Here is a 19,672-nt window from a genome sequence, read left to right as displayed (position 1 = left end):
TCTTTTCCGAAATTCGTTAATGTATTATTCGGATATCTCGGTAAAGTGCGTTCTTTTGCCGAAGTTTGGAATGATATTAGGCTGAGCTTGTCAGTAAACAACAAATATATCGAAACCAGCAAATCCGTTTGCCGAGATTTCGAACAGTGTGTTAGCTTTTACTGAAACTCAGTGAGACACTTGTCATTTAATATCTCTAGTCGAATTTGCAAAACACCACACAGCTTTTGCTGGTGGAGCGAGAATATATATATATATATATATATATATATATATATATATATATATATATATATATATATATATATATATATATATATATATATATATATATATATATATATATATATATATATATATATATATATATATATATATATATATATATATATATATATATATATATATATATTGCATGAAGGAAAGAGATTCTTATATTTCTTGAAAAGGTAAGTGAAATAAAAAACTCTGCTATTCATATATACTTACAAAAGTCTTCTTATTTCCTGGTAGGAAATATTTGCATTGAGGAGCACTGGAAATAATTGTCTTTGACAGTGGTGTTTTCTATTGAGGTGTGTGTACTGCATTAAAATTGCTGCTTTCAAGTTAGGCAATAATTGACAGTTGACAAATTTGGTATTGCCGAGATGCTCAGTAATTATTATTTTGCCGAGTTGATTACCGTCCTCTATACTGTGCAAATCTCGGCATTTTTTTGCCAAGACTCAGCAATAAAATTTAAGTGTGCATGATTAGAAAACTGAACATGACCTTTGATTCAAAAAAGTTTGATGATCCCATTAAAATTGTTTCACCTGGATCCCACTACCGATTCCGAAATTACAGGATATCCTGTGAAATATAAGAGAAAAATATGAACTCAGACCAAATAACCCTAAAACCAGAAATCAGCGAAAACATTGTTATAATTATAATTGAACAGTTAAAAGCGGTCCCAATCTGCTTGATTACAAGTGGGTTTTTGCTGGCTGTCCTCCGTAAGCGGAGAGTATTGATACCGTATGGTGGTTTTATGTTTGAAAGAAACGTTGAAAAATTTAGAAATTTTCGCAATAAATGTGCAATGCTAGAAAAAACATAGCAGGCGTAGTATGAAAAATCACATTAGAATTTTTAATGGAAGAGAGGAACAAAACGAAGTGTTTAATGTCAGAGATATAACCGAATTGACATGAATGCGAATAACATTGGCTCACTGAAACTGAAACTGTGCCCTTATAAAAGACGATATCAACTTCGACGAATTACAAAAATGGGGCAACATAAAAAACATATTGTAAGAATAGTAATACGTCCAATATCAAATATGACAATATAGAACGAAAGTTTGGGAAATAATAGAAATAATTATATAACCACACACACACATATATAACCTATTTGGTCATGTGAAGGGGGTAGATAGTAAAATATATTACACAGAATTTCAAATTACGTATATGTACATGCGTACAATGACATGTTAAATATTGTACACCGTCACTTAAAGGCTGAGGCCAGTAGGTCACGTAGAACCACGTGGCTCGCTGTGCGTATTACATTTCTCTCCATGCTCTCTCGCAAATATGCAAAATGACTCTCGATGTGGCCGGGTGGCCAAGAAAGTTTTGATATTTTCGGTTACAAGTTTGACTACATCACATAAAATCCAAGAAAGCTGCCGCTTGTTTGGCAGCCTTTTTGAGCCGATTTTATTTCTCTCGCAAGTTTCTTTACGTTACCAGGGAACTAAAATAGCTTAATTTTCATCGCGACAACATATACCTTATGATAAAAAATGAACTGGAATTTTCATTTTAAAATTGCCGCGCTTGTCCAATCGGTAAATTTGTATTCTCTCAACGTTGGCAACACTTTTATACACATTCTGTCAAATTTTGACGCATATCGTACGATTAGTTTTTGTTTGGCGTCTATACAAAGAAGTTGGAAAATTTTCGTGGCGATTTTTATAATGGATGAAAATTTAGAACAACGTGCGTGCATCAAATTTTGTGTGAATCGATGCAAATGGATTTAAGTGTTCCGAAACGTTGAAATGTTAGAAAAGGTGAATCGTGTCTAGGAAAAACACAGGCATACGAGTGGTATAAACGCTTCAAAGGTGGTCGTTCAAGCCTGGATCATGATGAGATCCCTGGCCGCCCAACAACATCTGTTACTGAAGAAAACATTGAATCGGCGAAGCAAATCGTGTTGCAAAATCGTTCTGTACCGATTAGAGAGATTGCTGTATTGTTGGGCATCTCTTATGGATCAGCTGAACACATTTTAACTGATGTTTTGGGTTTGAAACGCGTCGCTTCTCGGCTGGTGCCAAAAAAGCTTAATTTCATTCCGTCGTGGTGATGTGGCCAAAGAGATGATTTCCAATGCAGTGGCCAAAGAGATGATTTCCAAACAAAAACTAATCGTACAACATGCGTCAAAATTTGACAGAATGTGTATAAAAGTGTTGCCAACGTCGAGAGAATAAAAGTTTACCGATTGGACAAGCGCGGGAATTTTAAAATGAAAATTCCGGTTCTTTTTTTATCATAAGGTATGTTTTTATGCACTAATCGCATCTAAATTAAATTATCTAGTCATTGTCAGGATAGATTTTTGATCCATGCTTTTGAGGGCGAGATATTTAATGAACAAGTTGAGAGACGGCGTTTTCAGCTAAGCAATTCTTCCTTCAGAAAAAAGACTTTCCCGACCGCTAAAGTCAATGAATCATTCTGAAATTTTCACAGAATAATATAAACTAATTTTCTAAGAGATTGTCAGTTGGGTTTTTTGATATTCGTCACCGTTTCTTAGAAAATCTGATTTGAAGCGTGAAAATAGCCCTCTAAATCTCCCTAAAACACACTGGCCTCAGTCCTTAAAGCGGCGAAACAAAAACCGTGCAAAAATTTCCTGAACTGCATTCAAAACTACTTTCTGTGAAGAGCAACTCCAGTTGATAAACCAGAAGATTTATTTCCTTTAATCATTTTCGGTAATCTAACAAGTTGATGAGTAGGAATTACTTTAGCGTTTCTTCATCTCTTAGGTTAATGAAAAACATTATTTGAAAATTTTAGAATCTCAAGGCAACATCGGGGAGATTTTTATAAGAATATTAAAGATTGCATCATTACCAGGAGCCTTCATGTTTTTAAGTTTAATAACGATTGACTTAATTTCATCAAAATTCGTTTTAGTAATATCATCTTGTAACAATACTTGAGTTGAAATATGATAATAGTTCAATGAGACTTCATTTTCAATAGGACTCACAACGTTAAAATTAAAATTGTGAACAACCTCGAACTGCCAAGGAAGTTTTGGAGCTTTTTCGCCGTCGGAAGTATTTGATTTCTTATTTGAGAACAAGAATTGGCTTCTGAGGTTTCTTAAGATCTTTAGAAAGTTTCCAGAAAGGCTTAGAAGTTGGTTTATTATGTTCACCTTGTTTATCGAAATTTTCATCTCGCAAAATAGTGAACCTTTGTTTAGTTACTTTTTGTAAATCCTCAACAATGGTTTTCATAGAAGGTTCAAGAGAAATTTGAAAGAAAAGTTAAGTTATTTGCACTTTTATATAATAAGTACTATATTGTTCATGGAACCTAATGATGAAAAATCTGTCAGAAGGGAGGGGGTTTAAGCTTACAACCCCCCTCCCCCCCCCCCCCCTTCTCACCCTCTGCGCCAGAGCCTGATGATAAGAGATTTTTTTTAGTTTGTGCTTTGGGAACTGAACAATTTCTAGCTTCGATAATGTGATGATTCAAATTATATATTGCTATATCAATGTCCGCCGAATTTTCTAAAACAGTTTCATGATTTTGAGTGTAGAATCTGTATTCAAACCAATTATCCCTATTATAATTGAATATAGAACTAATTGGATTAATTACAGCTTCGTTGGAAATTTTGAATGTTACAGGAAGATGATCTAAGTCAAAGTAATCAGTTCAACACCATTGGGACTGTGACCTGTTAGAACCAAATCAATTACAAAGGAAAAACCCCTTCTTAATCCACCTAGTGGTGTGATAATGCCTTTCTCTTCTTTCATAACAGTCTCATGAAAATATATTTCTTTTGTTAATTTTTATTACTATTTTTATTACTTTTATTATATTTTATTACTATTACTATATTCCTATATTTTATTACTTTTATTAAATATGTTCGGATACTAAATTTGACACCAATTGATTCAGATTGATTCGAGTAGTTCACAAAAGCATGCTTCAGTCCACTTAGTGGAATTTTCATATATCTTGAAAAATCACCATTCGAAATCGAAAAAAAAAATTTTTTGATGCCAAAAGGCTTAGAATTGCATGAAACGTCGAGATTTAGTGTCATGTCGAAAAAATTTTTTTTTGAAAAAATCGACTCTTTGTGACTTATAAAAAATGCCATTTGATTTTCGAACTTGATCAATGGTCTAACAGTAGCTTTCAAACGAGCCCAAGTTTGTTGAAATCGGTTCAGCCATCTCTGAGAAAATTGAGCGCGTTCGAATATCTTCGAAAAGTGCACACACATACACACACACATACACACACACACACACACACACACACACACACACACACACACACACACACACACACACACAAACACACACACACACACACACACACACACACACACACACACACTATTTCCACCATTTTTTTGGTAAAGAACTCGAAAATATTCGAAACGTATTTTTTTGTTTCAATATGGTACGTGAAATTTTCGAGATATGATTATTCGAAATTTCGCGTTTTCGAAAAGAGCCTTTTTTCAACAGCCTATACTGTAAAATCTAATAAAGATACAAAAATTCGTCCAAGCATGAAATGTGCGTCTTTTCTTTAGCTATAATAAGCGATTCCATAAAACAACCTTTAAAATTAATATAATGAAAAAAGTTTAAAATTAATAAACAAATAAAAAAATTTCAAATTAGGGCCTAATTTTTATTATTTTTTTATTGAAAAAAGAAACCTACGGGGTTTGACACAATCTTGGCAAAGTTTCAGAGTGGAAAGATCAATACTTTCGGAGCAGTGAATTTTTCAATTACGACCCACACGCGCGTAGCGTACCGTAGCGCAATTCGCTCGGATACTGGCTTAAAAGGCTATCGGCATTATGCCGATCCGACCGATCCGATCTCTCCGGCGTTGAATTTTTTAACTGCTTGGGCTATGGCTGAGTTGCACATGCATTCTTTCATTGTTCGAAAATAAACTTCATATTTTCAAAATGTGAAAAAAATTTTAAGAGTGACGAAAGTTAAATAATTTGCGATTTTGCGGAAAAATACGCCTTCGTTATTCAAAACGCCATAACTGACTTTCATTGGAACAACGACCAAGCGAATATATTCCCCATTGTTTTGTATTATAAAATGAACAGCAAAATCGATCATAAAACATTAGTAATTATTTCTGATTGCAAGAAACATGACGCAATAGCTGTGTATGTTTTTCGCGAAGATCCTAATCTATATTTTTCACAATACCATCCACATATACGCAAGTGCATCCATTTTTCTGACGGCACTCCTCAGCAAACAGCCAGTAGTCGCTGGGATCCAAATCAGGCGAATACGGTGGATGTGGGAGCAATTCGAAGTTCAATTCATGTAGTTCAGAATCATCTACACGTTTTCGTTTTTGGTCAACAGTGAGCAAACGCGGCACACACTTTGAACAGAGCTTTCTCTTAGTCAATTGCTAATGCAATATAAAACCAACACGTTATTTTGATTTCTTTACGATGTGAATTAGTTCACGCAACTTCACTTTTCGATCATTCAAAACGATTTTGAACGGTATTTTTTCCCATCAAGAAGCAGTGTAAATTTAAAACACGAAATTCTTTTTGATCCATTGTTCTGAAAATAACAAAAGTAGCGTCACTTTCAGAACAACAAGTCACAAACTAATTAATAGAATATCATGAAATTTTAACAGCTGTCTTTTAAAGGTTAGTATTAACTGTAAAAAAGTCCCGGGTTGGCGGTTCAATGCATAGGACGCTAGTCTTATAAGCCAGTTGTCGTATGTTCGAGACCCGATCTGGAAGGGTTCTTAGTGTCAGTAGAATCCATAGTACTAGCCATACAATGATTCTGTACGCTAAGAATCGGCTGCGAAGTCTGTTGAAACAGAAAGGCCAAATTCCACAAAAGGAATGTAATGCCAAGACTTTGCTATTAACTGTAAAAAAGGTGACTGCAATCAAAGACATCTTATTAACAAGATATCCAGCTCTCACATTTCCCGAACAAATCATTGGCAACATCCTTTTTTGCGAGCATGTCGCCCTCAGGTGAGTCCGCATCGAATCTCATACATAGAAGTATAGGGAAAGAAATGTCAAATTCGTGCGCGCCAAAATAGCAGGGCTGCGCACCCATACAATTGACATGATATGTTGAATGTGATGCCGTGCGATGGCGTTGTTGAACCGAAGATTGATTTCGCTCCAAGCTGACAGGGTCTGCTGCAATAAAACTAGAGCCATCTATGTATTCGATCTTTTTCTTCCGAAATTTCTCCGGAACATCCAGCCGAAATTTTCCGATGGAAAATTCCAAACTCGGCTGCTTGGTGTCAGCTTTATTGAATTCCAGGCGTGGGTTTGGCCATCCTTTTCTGTTTATTGGTTAAGTTAGAGCCCTTCAACACCAGGTTGACCATTTAGGCCCCTTATGACACGAATGCCACAAAGATGGTAAAGTGTCATTAATAATAATAAAAAAAAATTAGGCCTCGTCCCAAATCAAAACGTTCGGATTGTTCTTGAAAAAATCCCTCACCTTTCTTCGAATTACTTATTATTGACAGTTATTACTTGATCCATCGTGGGACTATTTCGCCTGTATTTTACACAAAAGAAGTTACATTTTTATCGAGTACAGTCCTTATTTTTAGAATTGGCAATGATACAAAAATTTAAGTAACCGTAGGACAACAATCAACATCGAGTGCAAAACCGAATCGTCGAAGAGCTGGACAAAATGTGTTGGAAACGAGAGGGACTACTTTTAATACAAAATATTGTCGTTCTTCAACATTTCAATATTTTCAATGAAAAACCCTATTGTAATCCACCTAGTGGTGTAATGATGTCTTTCACATATTACTTATACCACAAAAAATATTACTATGAAATTCATTGTTCATTGAATAAAAGCAAGAAAGTAAACGTCTAAACAGTATACTAGCAAAATCCACAAATCAAAACTTCCTGCAGTTCGTTTGCCCTCGGCCTCGGTTCAAAAGTAGGTTTCCACAGTTGTTTCCGTCCCGGAAATAGTTGTCAAATTTCTAGTTTTTAACATTTGTAACAATTTCTAGTATTAACGATTATGAGAGAAGGCCTAATTACACCACTAGGGGCAATAAAGCAGTGTTTTTAAAATATAAATCACCCTCTTCACAATCAGATTAATTAGTGTAACCCCAAGTGATGAAAATCGATGTAGGTACGGTACGAAATATTCGCGCAAAACGACAGGTTGCCAAGAATCTACAAATTTGCTTCATTACCGATTGTAATCATTTCAGACCACTCAATGTTATTAACCTTATTATGTCATACATCGCACAATTACAAAAGTAAAAAAACTTTATTGCTTCAAAACTAGCACAGTGCGTTCATGAAAAAGCCTTTACACTTATTAAAGAGTATGGGAGATATTGGTTTACGATTGAATGTGGAATCATGCAATTTAATTTGCACTCGTATGATTCAATAAATTCCTGTCGTTTATGTACCCGAACAACTCGATAACTTTCAATACGATTACACTGCACAGTGGTCCGAAACCGGATATTAGCGAGACAAAAATATTTTCTCCGTTACATATTATTTTTTGGCGATGAAATTTACGAAATGATGAAATTACGCTTCATTCGATGTAAAAGGTCATTAGGGTGGTGCACCAAAATCTGTAAATTTCCTTCATTGAAATCTGGAATCAAAGTTTCTTGAATAAACTTAAAATTGATTTCACTCTGCGGTATAGATGTAGGATATTTTATTATTTTATTATAAGTAACTTTATTAAAAAGCCACATCTCTAGCTCTTCACTTAGTTCAGTTCAGTTGGTCGGGTTACATAAATTTTTTGAAATAAAAGTAGGGTGTCTAATTAAAAATCATATGTTGCCCTGACATTGTTGTGAGCTGTCCTATGAGAAATTCGTCTTGTAACAGCCATCAAGCTAATTATTATGTACAATTTTACTGAACTAAGGATTTTAATATAAGCTACCATTAAAAAGTTATGATTGTTTTTGCATAAAAACAATCGAAATAATTAAAATCGAAAAATGGTACATAAAAACGAGCTTAATAAACCTAGCAGTGAGATTTTTTTTTTTTTTTTCATAAATACGTTTATTTCATAGGCAATATACATAAGTTTTTCTTCGCCGTGGCATCCACAATACATAGTAGTTTAAACCTAATACATTTCGAATATCATATTAGTATGTTGGTACTCATTAGTTAATCTAAACACTGTTTTTATCAAGCGAGTTGCTATTTTAAATTACATTAAATAAAATACATTTATTTTGTACATGATCTTATAACTATTTCAGGATTGTTTGTATCAGTTCACCACTTATATTCAATATCCTATAGTTGGCTATTGGTTGAACTCATGGAAGAGAAAACAGTTTAACATAAAATAAAATTTAAATTGGAACTCCAATGGATTTAATGAAATGATAAAGAAGTTTCATGTATGGAAGGTCACGACAAGCAAGAATGTCGCGAACTGGGACATTGGATAGTCTACCTTGGGTACGCAAGGAATTTATTAGTTGAGATCTGACATCACGAAACTCCACGCATGTCCAAACAACATGGTCAATATCGCGGTAACCTTCGCCGCAAGCACAATGATTAGTCTCGGAAAGTCCAATTCGAAGGAGATGTGCATCTAACGTGTAGTGATTGGACATGAGTCTGGACATCACACGAATGAAATCTCTACTCACATCCAGTCCCCTGAACCATGCCTTTGTCGATATTTTAGGAATAATTGAGTGCATCCACCGACCCAGATCATCTTTATCCCAAGAAGCTTGCCAGCTGGCAAGTGTTCTTTGGCGAGACGCGCTATAGAATTCGTTGAAAGCAATCGGTCTCTCATAAATTTCACCCTCAATAGCACCACGTTTGGCTAAAATATCGGCTCTTTCATTGCCTGGAATGGAGCAATGAGCCGGAACCCAAACTATTGTGATTAGATAATTATTATTCAATATGTCGTTCAGACACTGTTTTATTTTACCCAAGAAAAACGGTTCATTTTTGCCAGCAGCGTTTGAGCGAATGGCTTCAATTGCACTCAGACTATCTGTGAAGAGGAAATAATGGTTTGGAGATAATGTGACGATTACATTCAAGCTATAATGAACTGCTGCTAACTCTGCTATATAAACAGATGCAGGTTCTTGAAGCTTGAATGAGGCCGAAACATTATTGTTGAACATACCAAACCCTGTCGCTTCTTCCATTCGCGATCCGTCCGTGTAAAACATTTTCTCAGAGTTAATATGCCTGAACTTACTTGAAAATATTTTTGGGATTTCCATAGAGCGTAGGTGGTCCGGGATTCCACGCACTTCGCGCTGCATGGATGTGTCGAAAAATAAAGTTGAGTCAGGTACATTTAGGAGGCTGACACGGATAGGAATATATCTTGAAGGGTTGATTTCCTGTGACATATGGTTAAAATATACTGTCATGAATTTTGTTTGAGATCGAAGCTCGACTAGTCGTTCGAAATTATTAATTACCATGGGATTCAGCACATCACATCTTATTAGCAGGCGTGATGAAAGCTCCCAAAATCGATCTTTTAATGGAAGAACTCCCGCCAGAACTTCAAGACTCATTGTATGTGTCGAATGCATGCAGCCTAAAGCAATTCGCAAACAACGGTACTGAATTCGCTCAAGTTTGATAATATGAGAATTTGCAGCGGAACGAAAACAAACGCATCCATATTCCATCACTGAAAGTATCGTTGTCTGATACAATTTTATTAGATCTTGCGGATGAGCACCCCACCAAGACCCTGTTATTGTTCGAAGAAAATTTACTCTTTGTTGGCATTTCGTTATCAGATACCTAATGTGTCCTCCCCACGTGCATTTGGAATCAAACCACACCCCGAGGTATTTGAAAGTCAAAACCTGTTCGATTATTCTTCCCATCATATGAAGCTGAAGTTGCGCGGGATCATGCTTTTTTGAAAAGACGACCAGCTCTGTTTTCTCCGCAGAGAATTCGATACCAAGATGAACAGCCCAAACGGACAATTTATCTAAGGTATCTTGCAATGGTTTTTGCAGATCAATAGCTTTGGATCCAGTAACTGAAACCACGCCATCATCTGCCAATTGTCTTAGTGTACATGGGGTTACTAGACAGCTGTCAATGTCATTCACGTAAAAATTATAGAGGAGCGGACTGAGGCATGAGCCTTGCGGGAGACCCATGTAGCTAATTCTGATTGTTGCCAAATCGCCATGTGAAAAATGCATGCGTTTCTCTGACAAAAGGTTGTGCAAATAATTATTTATAACCGCTGGGAGTCCATGTTGGTGGAGCTTGTCTGAAAGAACATCAATGGAAACTGAATCAAATGCTCCTTTAATGTCTAAAAATACAGATGCCATTTGTTGCTTTTGAGCGAAGGCAATTTGGATGTCAGACGAAAGTAATGCAAGGCAATCATTCGTCCCTTTATTTCTACGGAAGCCAAACTGAGTATCTGACAACAAACCGTTCGTCTCGACCCAAGTGTCGAGACGTCGTAGAATAATTTTTTCGAACAATTTTCTGATGCAGGACAACATCGCAATGGGTCTATATGAGTTGTGATTGGAAGCTGGTTTCCCCGGCTTTTGAATGGCGATAACTTTCACTTGTCTCCAGTCAGGTGGAACAATATTTTGCTCAAGAAACTTGTTGAACAATTCCAACAAACGTCTTTTTGCGAGGTCGGGCAGATTCTTCACCAAGTTGAATTTAATTCTGTCCAATCCAGGAGCGTTATTGTTACAAGACATGAGTGCTATGGAAAATTCCATCATTGAAAAGGGGCTATCAATGGAATCATCATTTGAAGAAGACTCCCTAACAATGCTATGCGTAGGAACGGAATCTGGACAAACTTTCCTCGCAAAATCAAATATCCATCGATTCGAGTACTCCTCACTCTCATTTCCTACGTTACGATTCCTCATTCGTCTGGCCGTATTCCAAAGAGTGCTCATTGAGGTTTCTCTTGACAAACCTTCCACAAAATGTCTCCAATAGCTGCATTTCTTAACCCGAAGTATGTTCTTGTACTTGGTTTCTAAAACCAAGAATTTTTCAAAATTCTGAGGAGTTCCTCCTCCTCGTTTTAAAAACGTCTTGAAAGCATTTTGTTTCGCGTGTTTAGCATCTGAGCACTCTTTGTCCCACCAAGGATTTGGAGGTCTTCTGTTAGACGATGGACCAAGAAATCGTTTGGTTTGGGCTTGTTCTGCGGCCTCCAGAATCGAACAAACGAGGAAGTCATATTCTTCAAGTGGGGGAAGCTCTTCCATTGAAGTTAAGACACTTGAAATATTACTTTGGTATTTAATCCAGTCAATATTTTTTGTCAAATCATATGGAATATTAACTGAATTAGCAATGCCTTTGTTACTGCTAATTGAGATGATGATTGGTAAATGATCGCTACCATGTAAATCAGGAAATACTTTCCAGGTGCAATCTAGTCGAATTGAAGTCGAACAAAGAGATAAATCTAATGCACTTGGACGTGCAGGAGGTCTTGGGATCCGTGTCATGCTACCCATATTTAGTACCGTCATGCTAAAATTGTCGCAAATATTATATATTAGAGATGATCTGCTATCATTGTAAACGGAACCCCACATCATTCCGTGCGAATTGAAATCTCCTAAAATCAAACGTGCAGCAGGAAGGGCTTCGACAATTTCATTAAGCTGTCGTTGTCCAACTTGAGCTCTTGGAGGAATATATACCGAAGCAATGCAAATGTCCTTTCCTTTAATGTTTATTTGACAAGCAACAACTTCTATACTAGAAGTCGAAGGAATGTTTAATCTATAAAAGGAATAACATTTCTTAATTCCTAGAAGCACTCCACCATACGGGGAGTCTCTGTCGAGACGTATAATGTTAAAGTCATTAAAATTTAAGGCTATGTTTGATGTAAGCCATGTTTCGCACAAAGCAAATACATCACATTTTTGACTATGCAACAAAACTTTAAATGAATCAAGTTTTGGCATGATGCTTCGACAATTCCACTGCAGGACAGTGATTGAATCATTTGCGGCGGATGATAAATTATCCATCAAATGATACAAAACCTGTAAGAGCTGGCCATTGAGCTGATAACTGTTTCAAAAAAGTTCTAGCTATTGGAAGGAATGCTGTTATGATGGTCTTTAGAGGTTCAGAAATATTGAATGCAGCGAAAATCCATTCTACAATTTCCGAAAATTTCAGTAATCCTGTTGGTGAATGTGAAATGGAGCCCACTGGATTATTGTCTTTTCTTGAGCTAGTTCCTGGATTGGTTTGTGAATTTGACAAACCAGGAGGCACAGTTTTTGGTTTTAAATTTGGCTTTTTAGCTTTAACACGGGGATCTTTTTTTGAAGGTATAATTTTAGGTGTCTTTTTTGGTATTTTGTGGTTTGTTAATCTCCTCTTAACAGACCCTTGAGGAGTGACAAACGAGGTATCTTCACTATTTCCGTCAGAGTCAGATTCCTCTGGCTCCGCAAGATTTGAAAAACCGTTTTCGGTTTCCAAAGGGGAGACATGTATGACCGTTTTGAGCATTTCTGCATATGTGCGCTTAGACCGTGCTTTTAAAGAAAGCTTCATTTTGTCTTTACGCAGCTTAAATGCAGCGCACACTGAAAGATCATCATGAGGGCTTTCCCCACAATAAACACATTTTTCAACATCTTTATCGCAAAGATTATCCTTATGAGGCCCTTGACATTTGATACATTTGGACTTATTACTACAGTAAGTAGCTGTATGTCCGAATTTTTTACAGTTCGTGCAATTCATAACATGCGGTACGAAAAGCCGAACAGGAAGACGAATTTTATCGATATAGACATGGCTAGGCAATGCAGATCCGGCAAATGTTACGCGAAACGAATCTGAGGGACGATAAGACTTTTTTCCATCGACAATAGATGCTGAGTACAATTGTTTGCACTCGAGTATCTTAACTCCCTCAAGCATGGAGTTTTTAAAACGGCCAACTCCATTTTTAAGTAAATCATCTGCTGTCAGACTTGCTTCAGTCACAACACCGTCAATTTCTACCTCCTTCGATGGAATGTAAACTCGATATTCAATAGCAAATAATTTACAGGTTACAATATCGTTTGCCTGTTTCAAGTCGTTAACTACAACTCGAATTTTATCTCTATTAACTTTACATATTTCTTTAACTTCAGAGAAATGTGATGTCAAATCCTTGGTAATTTGCATCAAGTTTAAAATCTTTTCTTTTTTTCGAAGATAGACTATCCATGGCCCAGTGGTACCCTGTGGATAATGTTTAGCCCTCGGAGTATTTAAACTTTTACTAGTATCCGGAATCGGATTCGGATGATCTTCCATGAGATCATCCATTACATTAAATTTTTTTTGTAAATTAATAATACCAAAATAAAAACTTATGTTTAGTAAAATTTCAGATATAAGAAATAAAAAATAAATTAAATTAAATCTACCTTGTAGCTGATGTCTCTGTTCCTTTATCGTGAAGAACGACGTGAAGCTCTTCCAACGATTTCCAATTGGCAGTCTTTTGCTGTTTCCAATTGGCAGTCTTCTGTCGTTTACTGCTATCTCAGTTGCTCTGCCGTCGTTGTGAACACCACTGCACTTGCTGTACCTGACCCCAGGTACAGTGCTTTTGCTCTTGGTGGCGATCAAATGCGATGCTTGCAGTGTAGCACCTCGCGATATATGCCGTCTCTTTTGATCCTACGCAGCGTACAAATTCTGGTACCTGGTAGATCAGCACTGGGTTGCTTTAGCACCTCTGTGCCTTTGCACCCCTTCGTCTTCGCACCTTTATGCGATGGCACCTCTGTGACTCGTCACTTCTATGCTCTCGCACCTCTGTGTCTCTACACCTCTGTGCGTATGAACGGGATGGCCTTCGTTGCTAGCTTTCCAGTCGGGAAACGCCCCGAATATTGCGTTTGCTATGGGCAGTTTAACTACCTGAAGCTTAGAATTGTCTCGGTAGCAGCCGTTAACTCACGAGCCAGTACAATCGAAACACAACCTCTTCGCTTGAATGGTTTTTACTGAATGTAGCAGTGAGATGATACCAATAATTCTGCAACAAAATTCGTTTTTCTCTCAAAAGTTGTAGAGCCGTTCTATAAACAAATATTATGCTGAAAAGTACATTATTCAAAAATTGTGCCTAATATTAATTGGGATACGACGAAAAATCGATATCTCCGTGAATAGTTCACGAGTTTTTAAATTTGATTGGTATTGTAACCGTAGCCAAAATCTCCAGAATTAAGTTTTTGAAAAACTGGTAGCTTTTGCGCCACTCTCGCGAAGCGAGAGGCTACCAGTCGCGTTATTGCCCGACTATTTTTGAGATTTACTCAGGGAATCTTTTGGCGGTTACTCCTATCGCAAAACGAACTAAAATCGCCAATCCCGACAATATACAAAATGGTTGCACTCCGTCGATTTAAAGCGAACGCCGAATAAACGAACAGTTTACTGAGGTGGAATGAGCGTAACGAAAAGAGTGAAATTTCTCTAAAAGGTTACTTAAACGGAAAAGGAATTAAAAAACGGAAATTCAATAATAGTCGCTGTATTCCACTTGCATTTCGTTCGTATTGGACAATAGTTTGTAAGGTTTTGATAATTCAACTTATACGGTCTGTTAACATGGCCATGAAAACGATTTACCTGCGCAGGTTTTGGAGAACTGATGCTGTAGATAGAGCCGATTTCCACGCCAGCAAGATGGCCGCCTATGATGTTCCAACACAAATGAAATGGCGCCAAACTGTTGCGTTGTAGGAGACGACGAACGCCGGCGTGTGCGCTTGGCCGATTCTATAGGTGCGGAGGGTGGTACGGCTGGGTTTTTGCTGAAGTCAACAAGAGCTATGCCCTCAGCACAAGCCAACGTGCCCTAGGCGCCCTCCGCGTACTAAGATTCCGCAACAGGCCGCCGTAGGACGGAATGAAACTTGTGCCTCGAAACACAAACGGCGTCTCAGCGCCGACTCTCGGACTCACGGATGGCTCCCTTGAGTCACCACGCGTCTTCGACAAAGTACCACTCACCTCCGTTTAACTACCCCTAAGGGCGGGCCCCTGTGCACACACGCTCCCTCCAGCTGTCGAGCCGGAAAACGTAAACCCGTACAAAAGCGCCCGTTGATCGAGCGCTTTGTACAATAATTTCAAAAACGCACGAACAGAATCGTGCCCGAGGTTTTTTATTTTACCCTCGTTCGAATCTCTAAGAGAATAAAAAACGCGCACTACTTTTTAAACTTAAGTTTTCGCACAACTGTTCACCAGCAATTTCACTTGTCGAATGACCGAGTGCGATACCACTTACGACCAATTTGCCTCGGATCTATTATTCAAATTTTGGCGGTTGTTTATTTTAAACATGGCAGCGCCCATAACTTGCGCGCAATAACTTAAACGGCATGGCGGTTATATATTTATCATGACATTAATTAGTCGATTCTTCCTATCAACCTTTCGTCGCCAAATTATAGCTAATTTTATTGAATTATAGCAAACTGAACCGAATTATATCATACTTAGTCGAGACACTTTCAAATTAAAATTATAGTTTGAATCTTTACGCGAGACATACGCAAAGCGTAGTTCGTTACATCACAACACCTGGTTTTATGAAAATTTGATCTGAAAAAGATCAAATTTTCATAACTTCAGATCGAAAAACTTTTAATCCTAATGATATTTGCAAAAAAAAAAAAAAAAAAAAAAAAAACTACGTAGAATATTCAACATATCAGTTTAAATTCATTAAATCAGTCAAATCTTAACAATATCTCTATAATACTATTATACTGCGCAAGTCTACAAATTGGTGCAAGCTGTATTTCCGATTGTTAACGTAATTTGCGATACAAAAAAAACATAAAACCCCAACGTAGACTCTCTACTACAAACCCGAACCTGAAATGATTAGTTACATTATCGGAAACCGTTGTCCGACCTGATACGTGAATTAATCATTCCTTAAACTCACCGCCATCAGACATTTTGCTGATGCAATGGATTATTCAAACGTAACGTGACGTAACGTAACTTGAAATATCACCAGTTATAACATCGGAAAATTACTGTCCGATTAACAATGGTACTGAAGACATTTCTTAGAAAAATGTGAAAAATTGCCATTTTCAATCATCCCGATTGAAACCCTAGCTAAACGTAAATGTTCCGCGCGTAAACATCAAGTTTTATTAACTCGACTCAAAAAACTTACTTCGAAACGTAATCTGATTGGTAACCCCTAAAATATCGCAACAAATATTGTCTTCGAAAATTGACAGCATGCGTACCCCTCCGCATGAGATGCTGGCAGTATAAACGTCAGATTTAGATCGCGGTCTAGTTAATGTTCTATGTTATTGTCGTACGGAGAAAAACGTCAAGATGACAATTAGAAAATATGTCCGTAGTTATAACTCGCGTGTGTACTAAGTGATTTTATTTATTCTATTTTTTTTTAATATACACACTACCCTAATTGTTAACAAAATTGGTAAGTAAAAATTTTTGAATAAATTGTAAGTTTTAACTACTGGTTCTCTTTGCAGGGTTTTTCCTCCTTTTAACCGTTCGAGGTGTTCACCAACTGTTTGAAAGTTGACCTTGACCCTCAGGATTAAGGAAACTTATGGCTCCGGCGACCTTGGACTTGAAATACCATTCCCGGTTTTTTACACAGGTTTCGAAACAAACTTCGGCAAATATTCAGTTGAGTATTCGTTATGATTATTATTTGTTTGTGTACATTACTAATGCCTTTTTTTGTTTTCAGGTCCAACCACATGTCTTACCATCACTAACCCTTTTTTTTTTTTTACTATTTCAGGTACGTCAGCGAGGGAAGAATCGGACGTATGGATGTGGAACACCTGCAGGGCCGGTAAATATGATAGGACTTGAACTTTTTAAAAAGAAACAAAAAAAAACCCCGATCAAACCGTAAGTAACTTTGCCTTTCCTAACCCAAATTTATATTAACACACTAACATAGGTTAAGTAGCTTTGGAAAAAATATTGTTCTGGTTAGGCATCCCTGTAAACTAATTTATTTTTAAGCGTTTCGCTAATCCTAAACTTTGCGCTAATATCAATTTGTCTCGTTGTTTGACCACTGTGTGGTTAGTAACATATTCTTCGTTACAAATTTAGTATTTTTTTAAAAAGTTTGCATGGAATATTCCTAGAATATTCCCTTTTTCGTCAACTAATTCATAGCTGTCGCCCAATACGCGATGTATTATTGCTTCCGAATATTTTGGGCCAAGTTTTGCGCAATAATCTTTAGCTTTATTCGACAAGATTGTATGTTTCTTCCACACTTTTTCTCCTTCTGAGTAAGTTGGAGCATTTTTATTTGAACGTAAATTGTAATATTTTGCTTGTTTTTGGTAGGCCTCTTGAAGGTTCTTTCGTACATCTTCATATAATTTTTCCCGATTTGATTCATTTTCAACTTTATGTGGTTCCGCGCTAGTGTATCGAAAATTTTCAAATTCAGTTCCATTATTCACTATATTTCTACCAAACGTAAGAAAAAAAGGTGAATATTTAGTCGAGTCGTGTACGGAGTTTCGAATTGCATTCGCGATTAACTGAAGGTTTTCTGACCACGTTTTGTGACTTCCTTTGAGTGTTGCGCGAATTGCTGTCGTTATTACCTTATTCACTCTTTCTGTGTTGTTCACCTGTGGGTGGTAGGAGGGAGTTAACCAATGTTTCGCTCCGTATTTCCGTAACAGGTTTGCGAATTCTTTTGACGTGAATTGTGGACCGTTATCGGTAAGTACCATTTCTGGTACACCAAACATAAGGAATACGTTTTCTTCTAAAAACTTCACTAGCGTAGGTGCGGTCGCTTGACGAAAAGGTTCTATTAACACAAATTTAGTGAAGACATCCGTAACTACCAGCAAACAGGTGTTTCTAGACTTTCCCGAAGATGGAAAAGGTCCTACATAATCAAGTGTTATTAACTGCCATGGATAATCACAAAATTTCTTTCGAGAACCCATTGGAGGCGTTGAGTTGATGTTTAAGCTTTTCGCTGTTTTGCAAGGTTTGCAATCCCGGCAGAAAGTTTTCGTTTCTTTTGCCATTCCTGGCCAAAAATACCTTTCTTTCAATTTGTTTAATGTTTTCTCGTAACCCAAATGGGCTAATTCATGTGTACTTCGGACCAGTACTTCGCGCTCTGCTAGTGGCGGGTAATATTTCCAACTGAATCGTTTATCCGTGAATACTTTACCAGTGTCGAGATGTTTGAATATTTTCTCTCCTGACACCATGAAATTTTTAAATTTTTCCGGGTTTTCTAATATTTTTGTTTTAAATTCATTATAATCCGGGTCCGTTACCTGGATTGATTCGATGCGGGACAGACAGTCCGCTAAAACGTTTTCTTTTCCCTTCCGATACTGAAGAATGAAATCGTACGATTGTAACTTCAGTGCCCATCGTAACAAACGAGAATTAGCGTTGGCTGCTGAAATTGAGAACAGCCACGTGATGCTTTTCGCATCGGTAATCACCGTAAAGGTTGAGCCTTCAATGTAGTGTCTGAAGTTCTCTACAGCTAAAAGCACTCCCAAACATTCTTTTTCAGTAGCTGAATATTTCCTTTGGGTGGTAGAAAGTTTTTTGCTAAAGTAGCCAATGATTTGTCTACCGTCTTCGCATTCCTGCAGGAGAGCTGCACCAACCGCTAACTGAGAAGCATCCGTTTCTATAATGAATGGACGGGAATAATTCGGATTAGCCAACACGGGTGCGGAAGTCAGGGCAGATTTTAACTCGCAGAAAGCTTGCTCTGCCTCTTCTGACCATTTGAACCTCTTGTTTTTTTTTAACAAGTCCGTGATTGGTGCCGTCAAATGGCTATAATTATTGACAAACTTTTGGTAAAAGCCCATTAAGCCCATCAATCTTCTTACCTCGCGTATTGTTTTCGGTCTCGGATAGTTGAGAATCGGCTCGAGTTTTGCGCTATCTACAGACAGGCCATTCTCCGTCAACAGGTAACCTAAGTAGCGCACCTGTTTCCTACAAAATCTGCTTTTCTCTACTGATATTGTTAATCCGGCCTTCTTGAGGCGTTTGGCCACTTCTTCCAATAATCGGAAATGTTCTTCCAAACATTCCGTGGCGATAACAATGTCATCTAAATAAACGAATACGTATGGTTCTAGGTCGAAACCAATGGCCAGATTCATCAACCTATTCATCGTGAAAGGTGCATTTTTTAAACCAAATGGTAACACCTTAAACCTAAAAAGGCCATTTGGTGTTCGAA

At 37.2% G+C, this 19,672-nt stretch overlaps 1 protein-coding gene across 7 annotated transcripts in view; it reads right to left on the bottom strand.

Annotated features, from left to right (window-relative positions):
- The window catches only part of LOC131440632 (inhibitory POU protein), a 350,716-nt gene that overhangs the window by 257,648 nt on the left and 73,396 nt on the right, over window positions 1-19,672 (bottom strand). Inside the window, exon 3 of one of the 7 annotated variants that reach the window (XM_058612092.1) lies at window positions 490-855. The exons of the other annotated variants lie outside the window; for them this stretch is intronic. The gene's annotated coding sequence lies outside the window, so the exon portion shown is untranslated. The remainder of the gene's footprint in view (window positions 1-489; window positions 856-19,672) is intronic. 7 annotated transcript variants of the gene reach the window in all.

Source organism: Malaya genurostris, chromosome 1 (assembly GCF_030247185.1).
Source record: "Malaya genurostris strain Urasoe2022 chromosome 1, Malgen_1.1, whole genome shotgun sequence".
Classification (NCBI taxonomy): Eukaryota; Metazoa; Arthropoda; class Insecta; order Diptera; family Culicidae; genus Malaya; species Malaya genurostris.
This window is presented reverse-complemented; position numbering and strand designations above follow the sequence as displayed.